The 22,904-nt window shown below is 37.2% G+C and overlaps 1 pseudogene; it reads right to left on the minus strand.

The window, feature by feature from the left end:
- Positions 1 to 358: 358 nt before the first annotated feature.
- On the minus strand, positions 359 to 497 carry LOC139313527 (U1 spliceosomal RNA; annotated as a pseudogene).
- Positions 498 to 22,904: the final 22,407 nt, after the last annotated feature.

Below are 22,904 nucleotides of genomic sequence, written 5' to 3' on the forward strand. Positions count from 1 at the left end.
TTGAGCCTGGTAAGATTCGAACTTGCAGTAATTGCAGGCAGCTGGTGCTATTTAACAGCACTTTAATCTTCTGCGCCACCAAGGCTCTTATACACATCCCAAATGCATTATTAGCGAGTAAATCTCATGGATTGTTACTTTATTATTACTATAAATTGTCACTAAATGGTGACAATCATTTTTAAAAGGTAGCATGACAAAGCAAATCTATGAATCAAGATGTAAACATTTACAGTAGTTTTGTACATTTATTGATTTGATTTGATTTGATTTGATTTGATTTCTACAGCCAACCATCTCAGCAAATGACTCTGGGTACTCACAATTCAGAAACATATATTATAATTAAAATCAAATGCAGGACCCCACTATCACAAATTATGTTTCCTACATTTGGGGAAATTGAAGGGGATCAGCACACCCAAAGTGCAATGGATGACCCTCACCCTGGAAAAACCACCTTCATGATCATGGTATCTCACCTGCCAGATAGGTATATTGGCCGAATGACCACAGAGATGGAAACTTCCTTGGCAATCCAACGCAAGATGCCTTCAAAAGTGGTTGTTGCAACCATGTCTATCATTATTCCACCTGATGTTGGTTAAAGAGGGCACAGCAGATCAGAAGAGGAGCCTTGATAGTACAGTGGTTTAAAGCACCCTGTTATTAACACAGCTGCCTGCAATTACTGCAGGTTCGAATCTTACCAGGCTCAAGGTTGACTCAGCCTTCCATCCTTTCTAAGGTAGGTTAAATGAGGACCCAGTTTGTGGGGGCAATAAGCTGACTTTGTATAAATATTCAAAAGTATGAAGGCTATTGCTTAACGCATTGTAAGCCACCCTGAGTCTCCAGAGAAGGGCGGCATATAAATCAAAAAAAAAAAAGAAGAAGAAGAAGACAGAACACCATGTGGCACAGCACCAGTGATTTCCTTATCTTTCCTCTGCCAACAGTGGGTAGGGCAGAAAGGACTTTACTTGCCCTCACTAGTCTTCTTCTGACCTCCTGATCAAACAGGATAACTTGTAATTATAGCTTGCTGTACCCTGCTTTGGCTCCAATTCAAAAGCAATTTCGGTTCCAGCCAAATATTTCTCTCATATTGTCTATTGATCTTGCAACTAGCACTATTAATTAAATGATTGTGTTTTTTATAGAACAGCAATTTACAGAGTTCAGTAAATGCACTTTCTTTGTTCCTGTTAAACAGTGGTTTAAACAGGAGATTCCAATTTCCCCGAGGGAGCCACTGGGTGGAATAGCTTGGAAATAAAGGAATCCTGAGAAGATCAACTTGTCCTCAGCTGATCCCTGGAATGTTTGTGGACTTTCATCCACATGATGTAAAAACTACAAAAATGTATTCATACAATTTTATTATTTTATTTAAAATGTTTTTAATAACAGAAATCACCGTTTATCATTAATATGCATAGCTCAGTAACATCCTAAATATTATTATATGGAATTTAAACCTGGATGGGCATGCTTCCATAAAACCTTGGCATGCTTCCATAAAACCACCGTATTTCAGGATATTATGCTGATTCAATATTAGTGTACTTCTCCAAATTGAATATTAATTTCTTCACATAGCAAATATAATACTGTATTTTTTTTCAGTAACATTAGGAAATCAAACCATACAACATATCTGTCTATAGACCGACATACAAATAAGATGTTTTCTTTTGCTTTCTGTATGAAATTAATTAATTGAGAATTGTTGCTTGAAGTATTATTCAGGTTGGGATTTTTTTTTCCAGGGATAAATGCTTACATGTTTTTGTGTTTATATCACTGACAATTTTCAGGATGATTTCTAATTTTACAAATGAAATGAAAACTTTGAGCTAGACTTTTAAAAGCATTCTTCCAAATGTGTGTATTTGGGGGTATAGCTGGAGTGATTATGCATTTAGCATGAGGAAAAAGCTATATAAACTTATTTTGTTACTTTTGAAATTGGACTCAATAGCGAAATTTGAGAAAAATATTTCTAAGATTTTGCCTTGTTTTATCTAGGTAGAAGAGAACAGGATAACAGAGCTGGAATGGACATTGGAGGTCTTCTAGTCCAACCCCTGTTCAAGCAGGAGACTCCTCTGACAAGTAGCTGTCCAGTTACTTCTTAAAAGTCTCCAGTGATGGAGCATCTACAACTTCTGAAGGCAAGCAGTTCCACTGGTTAATCATAGATAACGTTAGATAACGTTGTAGATAATGTTAATTGTTAATAGTAGATTGATGTCCTATATTAAAATATAATCTATTTTTCTTAGTATAGTTGGCTCTATGGCAGTTAGTTGTCTCCACAATAAATACATTTTGTCACTGGTGAAATCCAATTTTTTTTTACTACCGGTTCTGTGGGTGTGGCTTGGTGGGTGTGGTGTGGCTTGGTGGGCGTGGCTTGGTGGGCATGGCAGGGGAAGGATACTGCAAAATCTCCATTCCCACCCCACTCCAGGGGAAGGATACTACAAAATTCCCATTCCCACCCAACTCTGGGGCCAGCCAGAAGTGGTATTTGCTGGTTCTCTGAACTACTCAAAATTTCCGCTACCAGTTCTCCAAACTGCTCAAAATTTCTGCTACTGGTTCTCCAGAACCTGTCAGAACCTGCTGGATTTCACCCTGCATTTTGCAGGATCTAAGTGTCATATAGTCTAGACCAGTGGTCCCCAACCCCCGGTCCGCGGACCGGTGCTGGGCCGTGGAGTACCTAGCACCGGGCCGCGCAGCGGCCAGGGGACATGAACGCTGCAGCGCAAAGGCTCCTGGGCCGTGCGCAAAAGCTCCTGGGCCATGCGCAAAAGCTCCTGGGCCGTGCGCAAAGGCTCCAGGGAAGAGAGCCCCGCGCAGGTACGCACGTGTGGCCCAAAGCCCCCACCCCTGCGCGCGCTCAGCGGGCCACGGTAAAATTATCAAAGGCTGATTGGTCCGCGGCGATAAAAAGGTTGGGGACCACTGGTCTAGACATTTTTCTACCAATTGTTTGGCCTGTTTTCTGTTCAGTAATGCTGATATAATAATAATAACAATACAGTATTGTCACTGATTATGCAATGAGTTCCTTTTAATAATGTATTTCTGTTTGTGTTCCTAATGCAGTCCTGAATCGTATATGTAGAATTGCACTTTTTGAGTTTCTATCTCTATTGGTCTTCATTTTAATAGGTAACTCTGAGAGGTTTTACTCCTTGGATTGAAATATTCAAGCAGTTGGTATTCTCATCTTTTGGAGGGAGAGGCTGATAATAGGCTTGTCTTGGGAAACAACAATTCATCAACATATTTCTGATAGTACATTTATGCTAACTGCCTGAAGTTTGATGACACATCATCATGCCTATAAATCAAGGTAAACCTTAGGTTTGGCTGAGAAGAACTAATCAGGCAATTATGTGAAGAAGGTTGAGTTCCTAATCGATATTGGCAAGTAAAAGTAGGCAAAGAGCCATAAGATGCTCATCAGGGCATCTTATGCAAAGAACCATGTGAAGAACTCTGAGTTCCTAAGGGGCAAAGAACCATAAAATGCTCATCAGGGCTATGCAAAGCACTGAAGGAGTTCTGTGAAGCCATAGAAAACACTTTGCTGGCACTGTTTGGTTTTGGTAGAAGTTCCAGCTGAAATGCCTTCTCTGAATGACAATAACCATGTAGATGACAATGAATACCCTTAAAGTAGTTTTCAGGATGATGCCATTGCCTTGAAACTTTGAAGAACATATTTTCCATTCCATTTCCTGGACCCTTTGCTACTGATTTTCTCAGCTGCTGGTCCAATGATTCATTTCCCATGGGGTCTTTGGTGCTCTCTGAACTTTTTCTTGCAGATGTTTCATAACTAGGTGACATCATGAGTGCTCATCAGACTCCACTTCCTTCTAGCACTGTTGATGTTACCTTGTTGGATAATAAAACATTTGCAAGAAAACCAACAAACTCAGAGAACACCAAGAGCCTTCAACCTTGAGATACAAATATTTTCTTCTATTAGATATTCATTTTCTGCAGGAACAACAAATAGGCACACTACATACCTGTTTAAGTAAACAGAATATCTCAACTTTTTAAAGGGAGCCACTTGAAGACATTAAGAAAAGAATTATACAATTCAGACGCCCACATCTAGCACATCAAATTTTAGTCACCATGGAATCTATATAGACAATGGAGAAGAAGATAATGTATCTTCACTTATAGTACAAAGAAGGGCCCTGGGCTGCACTTATTTTCTATCAGGAACCAAACTGAGGTTTATGAAACAGGCGTCATGATCAAATGTGTGAAGATTGTTGCACTTTTTCACACTGCATCATTTTGGAGTTGCTTTTCTATTCAGCAAGTGCAAGCAAAAAGAAGATGCTTTTGGCTTGTTAGTAATAGACCTTCAAGCATTCTTCAAAAAGTGTTTTCTTATACATGGACTGAATAGAGTGCCATTATTTAATCTTGAAAAACAGGAGAGCTGTTTTATCAATGAACAGCAGGACGGATACAGATAAATACACAGAGAGATACAGATAAATATATTTTATACCAAGCCTGATCATTTCTGTCATTGGAGCATTACAGTAACATATCTCAGTCTCTGAATGTAGCACTGTACTGAAGACATGGTGATATCCATTCTTAATATTATAAGGTTAAAGGCTTTCCTTTCCTTATTTTTTTTTTTTGGTTCCGAGAGCATAGCATTCCAAGCATGGTTTAAAACTTCTGAAACTTTTGGAAGTATGTATTCACTACTGGTCTATGTTTATTAAGTTTATGATCCAATCTTTGATTTAATAAATGGACCTTCCTTTCATGTTCATGATTATTTGAAAGAATTGTATGAGGACACAAATATTATGAAATCTCATTTAATGGGTGGTGATGGAAAGCATTATTAATGAATCTCCATTAAGTTGGTAAGTATTATCCACAGTGATTTGTGTCACTTACATAAGAAAATTATGCAAATTACACAAATGATATCATGTATGTCAATTTACACAAAGTTTGTAATTATGCACATAAAGTTATGGAAATGACATCTACGGTATCATTTATGTCATTTGGGTAAAGATGCTAATAGGTCTGGAAAATTCCAGGCAAACTCCACTGCACTACGATTTAGTAAATCAAATATTTAATTTATTGCAAGGCTGTCCACCCCTTGACAACTTTAAGACCTGTAGACTTCAATTCCCCGAATTCCCCAGTCTGCCATGAATTCTGGGAGTTGAAGTCCACAGGTTTTTAAGTTGCCAAGGTTGGACACTTTGCTTTACAGTATTTTACTTTGGAAGATGTCTCATAGAAAGTATAATGAGCCACAGTGGTGCAATTGTTAGAGTGCTGTACTGCAAGCTACTTCTGCTGACTGCGGGCTACCTGCAATTTGGCAGCTCAAATCTTACCAGGCTCAAGGTTGACTCAGCCTTCCATCCTTCCGAGGTGGGTAAAATGATTGTTGGGGTCAATATGCTGACTCTGTAAACCGCTTAGAGAGGGTTATAAAGCACTGTAAAGCAGTATATAAGTCTAAGTGCTGTTGCTATAAAGAAATACCTTGAAATTGAAAGAACTGCATCCGAGCAGAGAGGAAGAGTGTTGCCCTCAAATAACTTCTCCATATTCTTCCATAATTCCCAATATTTGTAATTTTGATTCTTCCAGATGTGCTAGGATGACCTTCTCCAGAATCTCCATGCAGTGGCTCATATTTCTCAGTTGAGGTTTTGTAAAATATTATTACTTAATATAGAAAACCAGGAAGGCAAGTTTGGGGAAATATTGTAGAGAAATTAAACAAATACATGTAGAGAGACCAGATGAAAGAATACCCTGTACCAATAATTGAAAATTGATATTTAATCTGTTTAATTATCTGAACTTATTTCAAAGCATTAGGTTGAACTTTGATTTATCTTGTACCATCCCTTCTTTTCAACTACAGGTGAATACTTTTCTGTTCACTCAGATATTTTAATAATATATGTAATTTGGGCTTCTCAGTCTAAAATATGTGTGTTTAGTTTGGTTGGGTAAGTGAGTTTATATGAGAATATTTTATATTACCTAGGATGGTTCAACCTTAGGTTCAACTTAATATTTAAATAGTTTTACAGTTTGATTACTGAAGAGGCAAAAGCCTATTTACATATTGGAGTGATTCTAGCTGTTTTATCAAGACTGATAACTGAAAAGCATGTCATCATATGGTATACAAATGAGTTACACCTTAGGTGTAACCTTCTAAACTTAAGAAATGTTAATGAGATATTCTTTATTTATTTTGTCATTGCTTGGAACATGCCTGACTTGGAATCTTTTCTCATTCAGCTCTTGGATGTCCTGATTAAATGGGTGAACTTGGATGACTAAATTGTCCTTTGATTTGAGAAGAAAAGAAGGCTAATCAAATTACACCTGATTTTATTGCCTGATTATATGTAAGCTTGGTCTTTAGAAATACTCGCTAGACAAAAACCTTAATTCTAGGAAAAACGTGGCAAACAAAACTGAGCCATTTGATAACAAAAGGAATCATGTTTTTTTCCCCCTAATAGTCTATTGTCACTTTAAATAAGGATCTTCAAAAAGGTACTATATTTTGGACCCACACTGATCTAGCATTTAAATGAAGCAGCAATCATAAGATATGTTCAAAAGTATTTCAACCATTGTGGAAACATCTGGAGATTTATACTCCTTCGATTTCCAGAGATGAAAAGGCTTTTAAAAAAAAGAAGGAAAGAAAGAAACCCTACCCAGACTGAAATAATTAATCATGAGAGCAGCAAGAAAAGAGAATTGAAACTTCAAACACAAAAGGATCAGTGCTGGAGAAGCTAAGTAGCTAAGACACACTGCAAAGTACAAAGGCCTCAATAGAGCTACCTGATATTTCAAGTTAGAAATTACTGTAGTGAGACCAGCTTGATCAGAGGAAAATCATGCTTGTACCAGCTCTGGCTTTCTGCTCCAGAGAGAATGCAAGAAAGCATTCCCTCTGAATTGAGAATGATATGGCATGGATGAACAGAGTATCTACATCCATTTTGTCTCCTTGAGGGCTCATTCTACAAGGTTGTGATGAATCTGATCCTTAAATTGCACTATTTGTATATAAACAGATGCATTCCAGAACATCTCTATGCAGATCTCCAGGAGACTGCATTCGCCTGTACAGAAATTACAGGAAAAAGAAAAATCTATTACTTACTTTTCAAGCAAAAGGCTGCTTTTTCTCCGAGTACAGATTATTGTTAAGATACAGTGCCTTACTCTGAGAACTATCAAAAAAAGGAAGCCAAGTGGTACTACTGATGGCCAAAAAGAATGCATTCAAACAGTGTGGGGAATTAAAAGAGACTGTCTAAGCCAGTGTTTCTTGATCTCAACAAATTTCAGATGTGTGGACTTCAACTCCCAGAATTCCCCAGTCAGCAGCCATCTTAAAGTTGTCAAGGTTGAAAAACAATGGTCTAAGGAGAAACAATACTTTTGATGGTAAGATGGGAAGTGTATAAATTTAATAAATAAACAACTTCTGTAATATGTATCTGTATCGGTAAATTTCCACCTGTTAAGGAACATTCCTCAAAATGACTACAAGGTTATGTGGATAGATTTAATACTGTTTATTTATTATTTTGCCATTTTGTCAATGGGGGATGCTTAAAAGAGATAAAATATTAAATACAAAATATTCAAATGATTTGGAAGCATAAGAAATGTAAAAATCACACAATCATATCACATGAAATAATAGTAGTCTTGTTGTTAAAATTACCTTATCAAAATGAGCCAAAAAGCTTAAGCAAGATGTTATATTTAGAGACACTTTCTATAGATCACTTTCATGCTGCATCCTTTAACTGTTCCTATCTTGGGCTGATGGTGGCTGGATTGTAAACGGGATTTAAGAAAATTCTGTTCAGATTGGAACACCTGAGAAATGATGTGCCAAGTCTTCATCCAGATTTTATAATCCCTTGGTAAGGCCACACTTGGAATATTGCATCCAGTTTGGTCACCATGATATAAAAAAGATGTTGAGACTCTAGATAGAGTGCAGAGAAGAGCAAAAAAGATGATTAGAGAACTGGAGGTTAAAACATATAAAGAACGGTTGCTGGAATTGGGTGTATCTAGTTTAATGAAAAGAAGGACTAAGGGTGACAAGAAAGCAATGTTCCGATATCTCAGGAGTTGCCACAAAGAAGAGGGAGTCAAGCTATTCTCCAAAGTACTTGAAGGCAAGACAAGAAGCAATGGATGGAAACTAATCAAGGAGAGAAGCAACCTAAGAAAAAATTTCCTGACAGAACAATTAATCAATGGAACAACTTGCCTCCAGAAGTTGTGAATGTCTAACACTGGAAGTTTTTAAGAAGAGATTGGACAACCATTTGTCTGAAGACCTCCAAGGTCCCTTGCAACTCTGTTATTCTATTCTATTCTATTCTATTCTATTCTATTCTATTCTATTCTATTCTATTCTATTCCAGTCCATTCCAGTCCATTCCAGTCCATTCCATTAATTGTTGGCTACCATGCCCTCCCATTGAACAATCCTCCTGCCACTGTATGTACCAACTTTTCATGCCAGGAAAACAGTTACCAGTTGTTTTCTGTTTTGTGGGTGGAGCTTACTGTATATATGTACTTTTTGGCAAAAAAAAAAAAACATTTTACAAGTGAGAATTGAACATGTATACATATTCAAGCACAGCAAAACATTAAAAAAAAAAAGCTATGGAGATTTTCAGTCATCCAGGTCATTGTTGTCTCTAAGGTACTGTATAAAAGACATCTGGACTTTCTTGGTTTTTTTCCCTTGAAATTCAAGGTATTCAAGAAGTATTCTTTTTTAATTCCACTAGAAAAAAATAGTTAATAGTTTCTTGACTTTTTCAAGTTTGACTGACATACCATTCCCAGTGATGTTCCAGGAACATTGTGGTAATAATAGTTATTTTTTGTTTTGTTCTTTTGATTAATATTCTAGGGAGTAAATGTCGTAAACTAGATATCATTAGGACAAAATCAAAAATTGTTTTAATTTAATGTAATAGCAACAGCACTTAGACTTATATACTGCTTCACAGTACTTTACAGCCCTCTCTAAGCGGTTTACAGAGTCAGCATATTGTCTCCAACAATCTGGGTCCTCATAGTTTAATAATTTAATATAACGATTGCTTCAGTTATATTCAGTCATTTTCATCCCTCTGATGGCATGAATGTTTATATTTTTGCAACTTATGAAGAGGATCTGGGGACAGAGTTTGGGGATGATCAAATGCAATCTGGGACTACACATTGTATATTTGAAAGGTAACAACTTGTGTAGATCATATTTTGCAAGGAAGTTTTGGTGTGAAATATATATCTGAAATTTAATTTTTGTTTAAGTAGCTGATTCTAATTTTCTTTTCTCCTTCTCTCCCTCCTTCTCTTTTTCTGTCCTAGACTGTTATATTCCTGTGTTTATTTTTAAATGATTGTAGAAATTTATGCAGTTGTTTATGCAATGTATATGAAATAAATATAGGCTTTTATTAAAAACAAGAAATAACACATTCTGAATTCAGATCTGGAAATTCTTCTATTAAAGGCTTCTATGTTCCTTATACCTGGATCTTGCTTACAACAAATACTAGAAAGTGAGGTGTATATCTTAAAAGTTGCAATGGAGAGGATTTAACCCATTTGGACATGAAGGTCAAAGAGGAAAAATAAACTGTTTTGTAAAAATTACTACTGCATGCAAACCTGACAACTCCAATATGGAACCTCACAGAGGTTATGGTCATTATCATTCTGCCTCTGTTTTCTGAGTTAAGATTAGTACTGACTTCTTAATGGTGGTTTCTATCTTCTCAGAGTGGTCTGGCTACTTTCCTTATCATTAAACCCTGTTAGCAGGTCCCCCCCCCCCCACCACACACACACAAAGATTAGAATATGTCTCATTTTGCACCTGGTATTCAATCTGCTAGTTTGTTCTATGAGCATTGGTGGCACAATGGTTAGAGTGCAGTACTGCAGGATATTTCTGCTGATTGCCAGCTGCCTGCAATTTGGCAATTCAAATCCCACCAGGCTCAAGGTTGATTCAGCCTTCCATCCTTCCGAAGTGGGTAAAATGAGGACCCAGATTGTTGGGGGCAATATGCTGACTCTGTAAACCGCTTAGAGATGGCTGTAAAAGCACTGTGAAGCAGTATATAAGTCTAAGTGCTATTGCTATTATATAATGTTACCTATTTTTTTGAACTGGCTGCTTTTCTACTGTGATTTTACAGTCTTCTTCATTTTTGTTTCATTAGTTGTGATTTAATTTGACTGTTTCATCATGCGAGAGGCTGCTTTGAAAACTAATTAGCTTTTCAACCAAAGAGGCGTGGATTTCTTGGAAATAAGCTAAATGAATAAAAGAAATGCAGTTAATTGAGAGATTCTATGTTATGGACTTCTGGGGGTGGGGGTGATAAACTCAATGAAAAAGAAAGCTGATGATTACACCAAAATGAAAAGCTGGTGAGTAGACCCGCTCTTCATAATTTTTCTCTGAACAAGGAAAAAACTTGAGATGGCCCATAAGTACTCCAGGGAGCTGCAAGACATTGATCAGGTTTATAGCTCTGAGAGATGAGGGAAGAGACATATTAAACTGGAGTGAGAGCAGAGGTGGTATTCAGCAGGTTTTGACCAGTTCTGGAGAACCGGTAACAGAAATTTTGAGTAGTTCGGAGAACCAGTAGATACCACCTCTGGCTGGCCCTGCCCCATCTATTCTCTGCCTCCCAAGTCCCAGTTGATTGGGAGGAAATGGGAATTTTTCAGTAACCTTCGCCTGAAGTGGGGCGGAAATGGAGATTTTACAGAATCCTTACCCTGCCACGCCCACCAAGCCATGCCACACCCTCCAAGCCATGCCCAGAGAAGTGATAGTAAAAATTTTTGAGTCCCACCACTGAGTCAGAGCCTTTGAAAGAACACTGTGACACCTCTCCTGCGTGAGCTGCATTGGCTTCCAGTGGTCTTCCGGGTGCACTTCAAGGTGTTGGTTACCACCTTTAAAGCGCTCCATGACATAGGACCTGGGTATTTGCGGGACTGCCTTCTGCCGCCGATAGCCTCCCACTGACCAGTACGCTCCCACAGAGAGGGACTCCTCAGGGTGCCGTCGGCCAGGCAATGTCGGCTGGCGACCCCCAGGGGGAGGGCCTTCTCTGTGGCAGCTCCCGCCCTCTGGAACGATTTGCCCCCGGAGATAAGAAGGATATCGGATCTCCGGGTCTTTCGCCGTGCCCTGAAAACTCTTCTTTTCCAGCAAGCAGGGCTGGCATGAACCCCGCCCCCTTTTTTAGTTTTTAATTGTTATTAATTGTTTAGTTTTAATCTGTTAATGGGTTTTAATTCACATTGTTTTAATTCGGGCCAAAGTATATAATTCTTTTAATTAATTTTAAATTTTGTATTGTTATGTGTTTTAGTTCTGGCTGTGCACCGCCCTGAGTCCACTAGGAGAAGGGCGGTATATAAATTGAATAAATAATAATAATAATAATAATAATAATAATAATAATAATAATAATAATAATAGTACAGAACTTCCTTTTCTGGCCATTTTTACAAATTGCTCATTAACTACATTTCAGATATTAAAAATCTTTCAGTCAACAAGCTTTACAGCACTAGGTGAGGGTTTTTTTTAAATCCATAGTGAAATAAGTTTTAAATACAAGTTCAAAGATTTATTTATATTTTGGAATAAACAGCAAAAGGATGATTAAAATTTTGATTTTAGAAAGATACACAGACTAATGGTCCAGATAAATTTGATATAAGATTTTGAAATTAATTATAAAAAGTCCTTCCTGTGGGAAAAAGCTTTTATTTTATACTCTAAATAATAAAATAAAAATAAACATTAGAGATTAGTGTCTAAACTGAGATTATAAGATTATAGAAGATTATAATTAAAGGACAAGAACATTCAATCTCAATTTACTAATACAGAACTGAGCAAAATATTTTAATTTTGGACATATTGAAATATTTTTGATCAATGGGCACAAAAGTTAATTTTAAGACTGCCTTTATAGACACACTATGCCTGTCTGCCTTTATAGATACACTATGTTTAAAAGATGCTATTGAAGCAGAACAAGTATTACCTGACATGACTGAGGCTGATCTGAAAGTAGGTTTTAAAAAGATAGACTATAAGAATTAGATGGAAAAATATGTCATAATGGACATATAAAAGAAAACTAATTGATGTCTTAGTAATTAAAAGGGATGTTCAAATAACAAACCAAGGGAGTGACCTGAATAATTTTCCTATATTGGATTTACAAAATAGGATTATTAATCTATTTTGTAAGCAAGGACAAAGAAAACATGAAAAGAAATAAAATTCTAAGACAGGGTTAAGATTGTTAGAAGAAAAAATAAGGAATATAAAGTTTGTTTATTTGATCAAGGTTAAAATAGATATGTAACCCTTAATGGACTTTCATTGATATCAGGACTGAAATGGCAAAGTGTTATGGGTTTGTTTATAGATAAGAAATGGAATATGGGTAGAAGAGATTGTTTGTTTTATTTTAAGAAAATGTAATGTTACAAAAATTGCTTATATTTGTTATGATGAAGGGAGGAATCATTTCTTTATATACAGTATTTCTTTTTTGGTCTTTACTATATTCTTTATTTTTTTCCTTCTGTTTTTCTTTTTCCTTTTTTTCCCCTTTGTAATTGTTTTTATTGTTGTAAATTATAATCTTTAATAAAATTACTATTACAAAAGAGATTGTACAACATAAAGTTTAACAGTTAAAAAGAAGGTTAGTGTGGATCCATCTCTGCAAAATGCTACTATTAACCTATCCATAGGGTCTTCTTCTTAGATGCTGTTTGAAAATATCTCCATATTACTTGAATCCTACTGAAATGATAAATTATACAGTTTCGCACAGTGTAACAGCACAGCACAAACAATTCATGGGAATTCAACCCCAGGTTGATTTGTTGGCTCTTCAGGAAGTTTTGTCACCTCCTAGAGTGGAATAGAGACTGATTCACACAAGTATGTCCATTACACAACATCCCTACATTCAGTGGCTTTATCACTCTTTAACCTAGAGCAGAAGGTGTGAATTGGTTCTGTGGAAATGCATTCAGCTTGAAGTAAGGCAAGGTCATATGGAAGGCCTACCTGTGGTGCTTGATCTATAACAGCTTGTTTAGCACGTGTTATCGCTTGATATTATTGTCACCGAGGACCGAGCATACATGTGCAACTTTTCTCCAAGAAAGTGATCACTACCTTTCACATTTAGTATCAAACAGGGAAAAGAAAATAAAGTTTCCCCTGATGAGTTTTGAGTTCATACAGCTTTCTGAAATGAAAATCACCTCAGATCTTCAGACACCATTTGCTGAGAATAATGACTTAGAGCATGATCGCTGATATCTCTGAATATCAGAAAATGGCTTTAGAACTAATCAGCTCATACACACGACCATCCTGTTAAACTAGACTTGTCTTTTAACTAATCCTTTTGATCCGGATGACATTCTGTTCATGTTCCAGTGCCTAGCGGGTAGGATTTAGGCCTCGCCTAAATCTTCTCCCTTTTAAGTGTAAATTTTAAATTTTTACTGTATTTTAAAATATGGGTATTTTAAATTATGGGTATCAATTCAGCCAAATTTATTTAATTCATTTTATTCAATTTTAAATTTTGTATATGTATGTGTTATATTTTATGGCTGTTCACCGCCCTGAGTCCTTCAGGAGTAGGGCGGTATAGAAATTCAATAAAATAAAATAAAATAAAATAAAATAAAATAAAATAAAATAAAATAAAATAAAATAAATAAATAAATAAATAAATAAATAAATAAATAAATAAATAAATAAATAAATAAATAAATAAAATTTGTTAAGCTGGGTGGGTTTATCTTTCATCTTCATTTATTTACAGTACACATATGGCAGTGGAAATAAGTGTTATGTTACAAACAAGGCAATGCTTTTTTTTAAAAGAACCCTCTAGTATTTTTGTGGAACCTTGTGTGACTGGAGACATACATTCTACTACAGTCAGTGGTTATGCAACAAAGGAAGCTTTCTTAAAAATTTCAATAATTTTTTTTTTGAATTTTGTGAAAAGATATACTATAATTACTATACTAAAAGTGGAAATAATTTATAAAAGATAGAAAAATCCACGAGGAATCTAAATAGATTATAATGAATTATTGTTGATGATATATGTTTGTGTATATATATGGGGTGTGAGTGTGATGGCTCAGCACTTGAAAGATGCTGGAAAGCTGACAGCCCGTGTTCAAGATCCGAGCACTGCACAACAAGGTGATTTCCCATTAATTGCCCTAGCTTGCCAACTAAGTAGTTCGAAAGCATGCAAATGCGAGTAGATAAATAGGTAGTACTTTGGTGGGAAGGTAACAATGTTCCATGAGCCTCAGTGTATAGTCATGCTGGCCACACGACCATGGAAGTGTCTTTGGATTGCATGGGCTCCCTAAACTAAGAAATGGAGATGAGTACTGCTCCCTGGAGTCAGACACAACTGGACAGGAAAAACCTTTATCTTTCTGTATATACATATATGTTATCCTGCATTGAGGTAAGCTGTTTTAAAATATGATTTACCGTATTTTTTGAAGTATAAGACGCACCTTTTTCCCCAAAAAAAGAGGGTGAAAATCTGGGTGCATCTTATATTCTGAATGTAGCCCTACCCAGCTTCTAAAAGAGAGGTTTCAGAGGTTGAAAAAAGCATCAGAAAAGAAGCTTCAGAAAAGAAGCCCCCAAACAGAGCTTCAGAAAAAAAGCCCCCAAACAGAGCTTCAGAGGCTTTTTTTCTGAAGCTCTGTTTCGGAGGCTTTCAGAGGCAGGAAAAAAAGCAAAAAAAAGCAAGGCACAGAGCTAACAACCAAGGAACCTGTTGCTAAAATTCACCCCTGGGAACAGCTGATTGGGGGTATTCTGGGAGGCCGATCAACCTGCCAATCAGCTTTTTTTTATTACCCTCCCCAAAAACTAAGGTGCGTTTTATAATCCAGTGCGTTTTATACTCTGAAAAATATGGTATATGAAAAAGACCTATACAAATAAAACCAGCTTCAGGTTAGATTAGATCATAATTGGACTGTCTGATTGCCCTGTCCTCAGAAAGGGAAGCAACCCTTTTTTTAAGGACAAATGGATGACATAATCCTTTACTCATTTCCTTCCCGTTGCAAATTCGATCTCTTGGTGCATTTTTCCTGCTGGAGTTTGTAAGCACTTTTCCCCCTCTTATGTCCCTTCAAGTGTTCCTATCCATTTGGGCTGGAGTGCTTTATTGCTTTACAGGATAGCTTCAACTTCTCATAGACAGGGATATTTAAATACTGGCTTTAACTGAGCCAGTATTTACTTCAACAATAGTACCTTTCAAACCTCCATTTCACTCTTAACTGCTGCAAGGGCTCAGTCAATATAATTCTCTTGAATCTCCAATATAAAGAGCCGTGGTGGTGCAGTGGTTAGAGTGCAGTACTGCAGGCTACCTCTGCTGACTGCCGGCTGCCAGCAGTTCGGCAGTTCGAGTCTCACTGGCTCAAGGTTGATTCAGCCTTCCATCCTTCTGAGGTTGATAAAATGAGGACCCAGATTGATGGGGGCAATACGTAAACTGCTTAGAGAGGACTGTGAAGCAGTATATAAGTATAAGTGCTCTTGCTATAAAAGATCTGAGAGCCTGCATGAATGTTCACCAAAGCCAAAACTCTTTGCATTTGTAGAACCAGAAGATTACCCCTAGCTTGACCTTCTCTTAGCTATGTTAATGTTTTTCCTGCATTGTGTTCTTAATGAGGAGAAACGTTTTGACAAAGGCCACAGTGGCGCAGTGGTTAGAGTGCAATACTGGAGGCTACTTCTGTTGATCATTGGCTGCCAGCAGTTTGTCAGATCGAATCTCACCAGGCTCAAGGTTGACTCAGCCTTCCATCCTTTCGAGGTCGGTAAAATGAGGACCCAGGTTGTTGGGGGCAATTTGATGACTCTGTAAACTGCTTAGAGAGGACTGTAAAGCACTGTGAAGTGGTATATAAATCTAAGTACTAAGTGCTAAGGTAGTGCTCCAAATCTGAAATGATATAGGGTCTCTTGCTCAAGAGGAGATTGGACTAGAAGACCTACAAGGTCCTTTCCAACACTATTGTTCTATGTTCTATGTTTATCTCTACCATGCTTTTTCTGTATTTTTGAACAATAAGGAAGCCAGATCTCTGATGGTTGGGCAGAGGGCAACTTAGAATGAATTAATTCATTTGTAGGATGCTGCCATGTGACTGACCAGAATAATCTGACTGTTACCAGATCTTTGAGAAACAGCTATTTAGCTATCACCAGTGAAATACTGTAAATTATATTCTTCATCTATATATTAGAAAACATAAGGGAAAGGTTTACTCATTCTGCAGAGAGTTAGGGAAAATCAGTAAGTTTAATTAATGTATGACTGGGAAGAGATGCTACAGTAAACACACAGAGAAGACCCATTAACTGTAGCAGGAAACCAAGGATTTATAAAATCTTTATTCATATTGTAAGCAATGTTCTTGTCATATATTTTATATACACAGCGGTCACATCTGATGTTTCTAGGCTGTAATCAAACAAATGCAAAGTTGATGGTTTAAAAATCAGGGTTCATCTGAAGACAGGATTAGTAGCACATGGGTGTGTTCCTGAGCAATTTTTCGCATCCAATCTGCATATTAAGCACTTGGGTATTGAGCCATTAATGCAGTGGAAAAGAATTGTGTTTTTCTGACTAGGTTTGTCTTTGATATCTTATGCGAAAGATGCCAGGGGGAAAAAAAATCAAGTAATCTTGTAAATAATGGAAATAATAGAAGTACATTCGACAAATCCAACCTCACTAGCTTTTAAAAGAGATTTCTGCCTCCCTACATTGGAAATGTGAAATCATTTCTCACCTTGTAAAAGTCAAAGGCAGTCTCTGCATTTTCATTATTGTGTTGAAATCCAAATATTATTCTTCCATTCTCTAACTCATTCTCATCATTGTGTGATCAAACTATAGCCAGGGAAGGAAAGGTTAGCTTTATCAATCAAAGTTTGCTACCAGCATTCTAAATAATTGAACCCTCCAGAAAAACAAGCTTTATGTATTTTTTCTTTCTTCTTCTTTTTTCAATCTCTCCATAAAAAGTCATTTCAATACGTTTGGTTCTGTGGCAGGAAGTTTTTTTTATGAAGTGTTTATCCTTTTCACAATTCTTGACAGAAGAGCAGAGATACACATATAAATATATTTGTAGTTTGAGACTCAGCACACTTTCCAAAAGAATTCAATTTTTTTAAACTTTTTTTTTCTCTTTCTTTTCTTTTCTTTCTCTCTTCTCATGATATTTTGATTATGTCTGGAGAGTTGAGGCATTTTGTTCTAAGTAAAGCACAATCCTGCCACAGAATAAAGGGGGGGAAAAGAAGAAATTATTTCAATTCAAAATGCACTATATTGAGATCCAGTTTGGTCTAGTGGTTAAGGCACTTGGCTAGAAAGTAGGAGATTGTAAGTTCAAGTCTCGCCATAACCATGAAAGCCATCTGGGTGACCCTGAACCAGTCACTCTCTTTCAGTCCAACCCAAATCACAGGGTTGTTGTTGATGTTGTGGGAAAAGGTCTGTTGGATATGTTCGCTGCCTTATTTATAAAAATAATAACATCGGTTCAGTGTGGGTTTCAATTTTTTTTACTACCGGTTCTTTGGGTGTGGCTTGGTGGGTGTGGCAGGAAAAGGATACTGTAAAATCTCCATTCTCTCCCCAATCCAGGGGGAAGGTTACTGCAAAATCCCCATTTCCTTCCGATTAGCTGGGATTTGGAAGGCAGAGAATAGATGGGGGCGGGGCCAGTCAGAATTTTTATTACTGGTTCTTCGAACTACTCACAATTTCCACTACTGGTTCTCCAGAACTGGTCAGAACCTGCTGAAACCCACCTCTGATCGGGTTACAATTAAATAAATAAAATAATAAATATTCAAACATCCTGTCTGCAAGTAGAAAATTAGCAAACAGATTAAGAGGCCCAGACCACACCACTCTGTGCAGACTCTAACAACACAAAACTAAATCCTATTGTTTTCAACTCCAGAAAGTGTATCACTGAAATAATTAATAGAGTTTTGGAGTGCTTCTGATTCAAACTCCTTTAGAGAATACTTTAGAGAGCCGAGGAAAAATAAATGCAACACTTTCTGGCTGTCAAATCCAATGTGACTGAAATCATCGCTTTTGGGACCCGTTTTTGGATGCTACTGTATGGGTTGGTAGCATTTGAAAAAAATGTGATCTCCTCCTCCATTTAACTGTATGATAGTTGATGATTAGAAGGCATGTCCTAATCTGAGTTAGGAATTAAATTTGCACCCAAAATCATTGCAAGAGGTAACCTAAGCATCGGATTCCTGTTGTTTCTCATCTTTAAGTGCTGGTAGAAGAATATTTGCTATCATTTAAAAAAAAAATGTGTTAAAATGCCAGGCCTGTTGTTAGCCATAGCCAGCTTTTTAAAACATAAAAGCTTATTTCCCATGCTTTCTGGAACGATTATTTATTCACACATCCATGCCCTGCTGCAATTCACTCGTACGGGTGAAAAATAAAGTGGGAAAATAAATGCACAATTGGCAAACCTTCTCCCTGCCATTCTTCACACAGGATCTTCCCCCAGTTCTGAGCTATATCTGGGACAGTGTTTTCCACATGTTTGAATTGGCAAAAGAACACACTGGCGTAAAATGTATTGCTGCCATTGCCACTGCTTGCTGCCAAAGAGGGCTCTCCTGATTTTACCTGTGGAGTGTGTGCTAAGCCAATGATTGGTTAAAAAAAAATCCTCTGGCTTTGCTGGCTTCCCAAGTTCTGATTTTCACCAATCAGCATGGAGCCATCCACCAATCAGGACGATAATACAAGGATGGGGTGGAGTTTAGAAAGATGGCAAGTTTGACAAGTGGCTGGCTGGCTTGTCCTGCTTTATTTTGTGTGTCAAAAGAGAATTGTTCACCTGTCATAGCAGAGGCAGAGAGCTTTCAAACCACAAAACCTATCCTTTTCATCCCACTTGCTGGAAAGGTCATTGGTGATCTTGTTTTGTTCAGCCATCATTTAAAGCCCACGTGCCGCCTCTCTGACTTAAACAGCTGCCAGTTGGCTGCAGAGCTGCCCACTGTGTCTCCCATATTCCCCCTCAAGTTGAAAATATCAAAAACAGATGGCAGCCAAAGAAAATGGCAGGAGCCAAGGCTCCCTGAAGTAACCGAGAGATGCTGAGCTGTTTCCCTATCTTATTTTGCACACCTTCAAGGAGCTGTGAATTTGTGTCAGCCTGAGGAGCAAAACACTGTCATTAAGGATTGTTTAAATTTCATTCATGGGTTGAGGACAATATAATAATACAAGAGTCTTAGTCTAATAGTATTACTAGTACTAGTACTATTACAATAAGGGCATGTTTTCACCATGGTTAGATGCAAATAGGGACAGAACCAGAATGGCCTTGTCTTCATTTACCAGACAGCAACTTCAAAGAAGTAGGCAAGATGTACCTCTGTGATAGACCACGGATGTAGGACTTACCAACTTTGCACATATCCACAGAGATAGTAAAATAACTCTGGGTCCCCTGTTGATCTCTGCATCAATGGGGGAACAGCCAAACAGGCCACATCTATTATGAGGACAGTTGCCAACTCTACACAAATCTGACCTGTATCCTTCAGTATCTCTGCAAAAGGTTCCATCTATTCTTTATAATGTTAGATGATTTGTTTTGAGTCGTATTTTGTATTCACATAGTTACCTACACATTATTGATGGAGTGTTTTGTTTTTTTCCTAAGAAAAGGAAACTTCCTGACAGGATTATATTTTAAATCCTGACATAGGACACTGTTCATTTAATTTATTTATTGAACTTGCAATGGTCTCAATTTAAAATAGCTTAAAGCCTCCTTGAATCAATGAGCCCTTGGTAGCCACAGGTATCACAGTCTTTTGAAGCTCATTTTGGTCCAAAATGTTAATGATTCCTGATAATGGTACACCTAAAGCAAGTACAAACTCCAGGTTTTATTATTATTATTATTATTTCATCATATTGGAGTTTTATAGGAACATAGCCAAATGCAGGGACATACATTAGAAAAAAAAAGTTAATAGCAATAAAGAGATATAACATTTCTCCCATAGCTCAGATATATTGGACTTGGTTACTTTTGCAATAAACAAAAAGGAAATTGTGAAAAACTCATATAGGTCACAGTGTCCCCTAGAGCATTTGACAAATTCACCCCATGCAAAGAGGCCTGAATAGATGAAATACATCTAATTTCACCAGGGGTCATTAAGAAGATGGATAATTAATTTCTGATTGGTTAGCTAGACTCAGGACATCATAGGCACAGACTCTGGTTCATAATTGGGCAAGCAACAGGATTGGATTTCATATATCTTTATCATACTATAAAATGGAAAATAAGGATAGTCAATGTGTTTATAATTAAAAGGCAATGCATAAAATAAACTACTAGCTAATTGGCTGGACACGACTTCACAACTAACAACAAATTCTCTTCTTGCTTGTCTTTTTTTGTTCTGGAGTTGGAGTTTAGGAATTAAAACAATGAAGTTTCCCAGATTTGGGGATTTTAAGATAGTAGTTTGGTACATCCCAATGTAGGAGAGGATCTGACTTTGTAGGTGTTTGGTATGAAGGGACCTCTTTGGTGTAATTTTCAAGCTATTTTTGAAGCCAGCTGGAATTGGTACTTCAATTCAACAGTACTTCAACTGAATCAGCCACTGAAGCAAATCAATGAAGGAAACTGTTTCAAACTACAAATTGTATCAGGTGGTTGTAAGAGCTTTATGAGTTTCATTTGCTCAGCTCTCAACTTCTTTTCTTGTTCCTTCAAGACAAGGGTTAACTTCTTGTCTTAACAGAGCACTTGCACACTGATTCTGTCAACACAACCTGGGCTCGCAGAAATCTAAACGGGGTCAAGGAGGACTTTGGTTTTAAATTCTGCCCATCTGGGGCAAATGTGAAGTGTCTTGACAATGATGAATCAATGAATGAACAAATGAAAGAATGAATGCCAGAATAACATTCACCAGCCCTGATTCAACTGTTTACTGCTGTAAACATAAGGGCAAGGTAAGACTAAAAAGGACAGTTCCTCTGTGCCAGCCCTTTTCACCTGCCTGTCTCTATGACATTGTGGTTCTCCAGGTCTACTTCAGTTCCCTCTGCAGACTCACACAGATATGGTCTCCAACCTACAATCCTAAACACTCTGAGTTGTGCCAGGTATGTGGGGTTATTTCCAGAAGGGTCCAAATTTGCCAACTAATTATGACAATTCTCCTGGTATCCCAGAAAACAAGTGATCAAACTAGGACTGGACTCAGAGAAGCCAGTTTGGATGGTTTAACATCTTCAAGGCCAATCGTCCTGGGATACATGAAAGAGGAGTGATGCACCTGGACCAGAGACATTCCCAAAACATCTTCTTGGCCAATGACTGAGCTCTGGTTGCTTGGGTACTGGGGGATGGGGGGTGAACTCTGGGGTTATTTTCAATTTGGGTTTTTTGCATATGTTTTGCTTGACTTTTGCTGCAATCAGTTCTTTCCTAATAAAAGGTACTTAGTAAAAGTACCTTTTCTCGCAATCTATGGAGTCAAGGGTTTCTTTCCCAGGGATTGATCAGCCTTGACAAAACCATAACAGATATCTGAAAGAGAGAGCCAATGCTCATTCTTTAATATCACATAAAACCTGATGGTCAGCAAAGCGAATGGAAAAGTAAAATGACTTTAAAAAAAAAAAAAACCATTTTTGAAATATATATATATTTTAATTGGGGTTGGCAGTTCACTTACAACAGTGAGATTCCCTTTTTTAAAAAAAAATATGTGATATAAAGACATTGTTATTTTGTGATTCTTCAAATTTTGGGTAAAAGTGGCCTTTTTGACTTTTTATGATATAGATATCAATTTCTGCTTGTTTTCATTTTGTAGCAAATTCTCAGTGGGTTAGATCTTAGACCTAGAATATGGAACATATTCTTGTCTTTCTCCTTCCTTTTTCCTCCTTCCAGTTGCACTGGTTCACTCAGTGTCTCTATACATTCTTTTTCAGATCATTTGGAGCTATTCTGTTGTCCTTTTTTTTAATTATTGCTACTTCTGCATTGAAAAGATTATAAGGCAGGGAAGAGGAAGTATCTTCAAAATGCATCCTCTAGCAGATTTGGAAGGTTTAATGTCATCTAAATTATCTACCATCTCAATTTATTTTTATCCTGTTTTTGTCAAAAAAAAAATGAAACAGTTTGTGTATTTGGAAGTTTTTGTCAGGCCTGCCATCTTCAGCTTACTCTGCTGGCATCCTGCCATAAAATGCAGGGTGAGGGAAGAGATTGGGGAAGTAAAGGGCAGGGGAATGACAGGGTGACAGGAACCAGTGGTGTCAATCCAGAACAGATCAACTATTCAAGAACAGAGCCATGAGAATGGAGTGTGAAACTCCACCAAAGAGGCACCAAACATCAAAGATGTTCTCATAATATCTAATTTGAATATCATTGGACATTAACAGACTGGTCAAAATGGGAGGACCCAGGGAGAGGGAAAAATGCAGGCTTTGCATGGGAATACTCAGATCCAGCTTTCCTTATGCTGTAACCAGTAAAAGTGAACCTTTCACTCCAATGGAGTCGAGGGTTGTTTTCTAAGAACCCAAGTCAGGATATTCCTGACA

Source organism: Pituophis catenifer, unplaced genomic scaffold (assembly GCF_029215685.1).
Source record: "Pituophis catenifer annectens isolate HBS135680 unplaced genomic scaffold, rPitCat1.0.hap2 SCAF_2, whole genome shotgun sequence".
In the NCBI taxonomy this organism is placed as follows: domain Eukaryota; kingdom Metazoa; phylum Chordata; class Lepidosauria; order Squamata; family Colubridae; genus Pituophis; species Pituophis catenifer.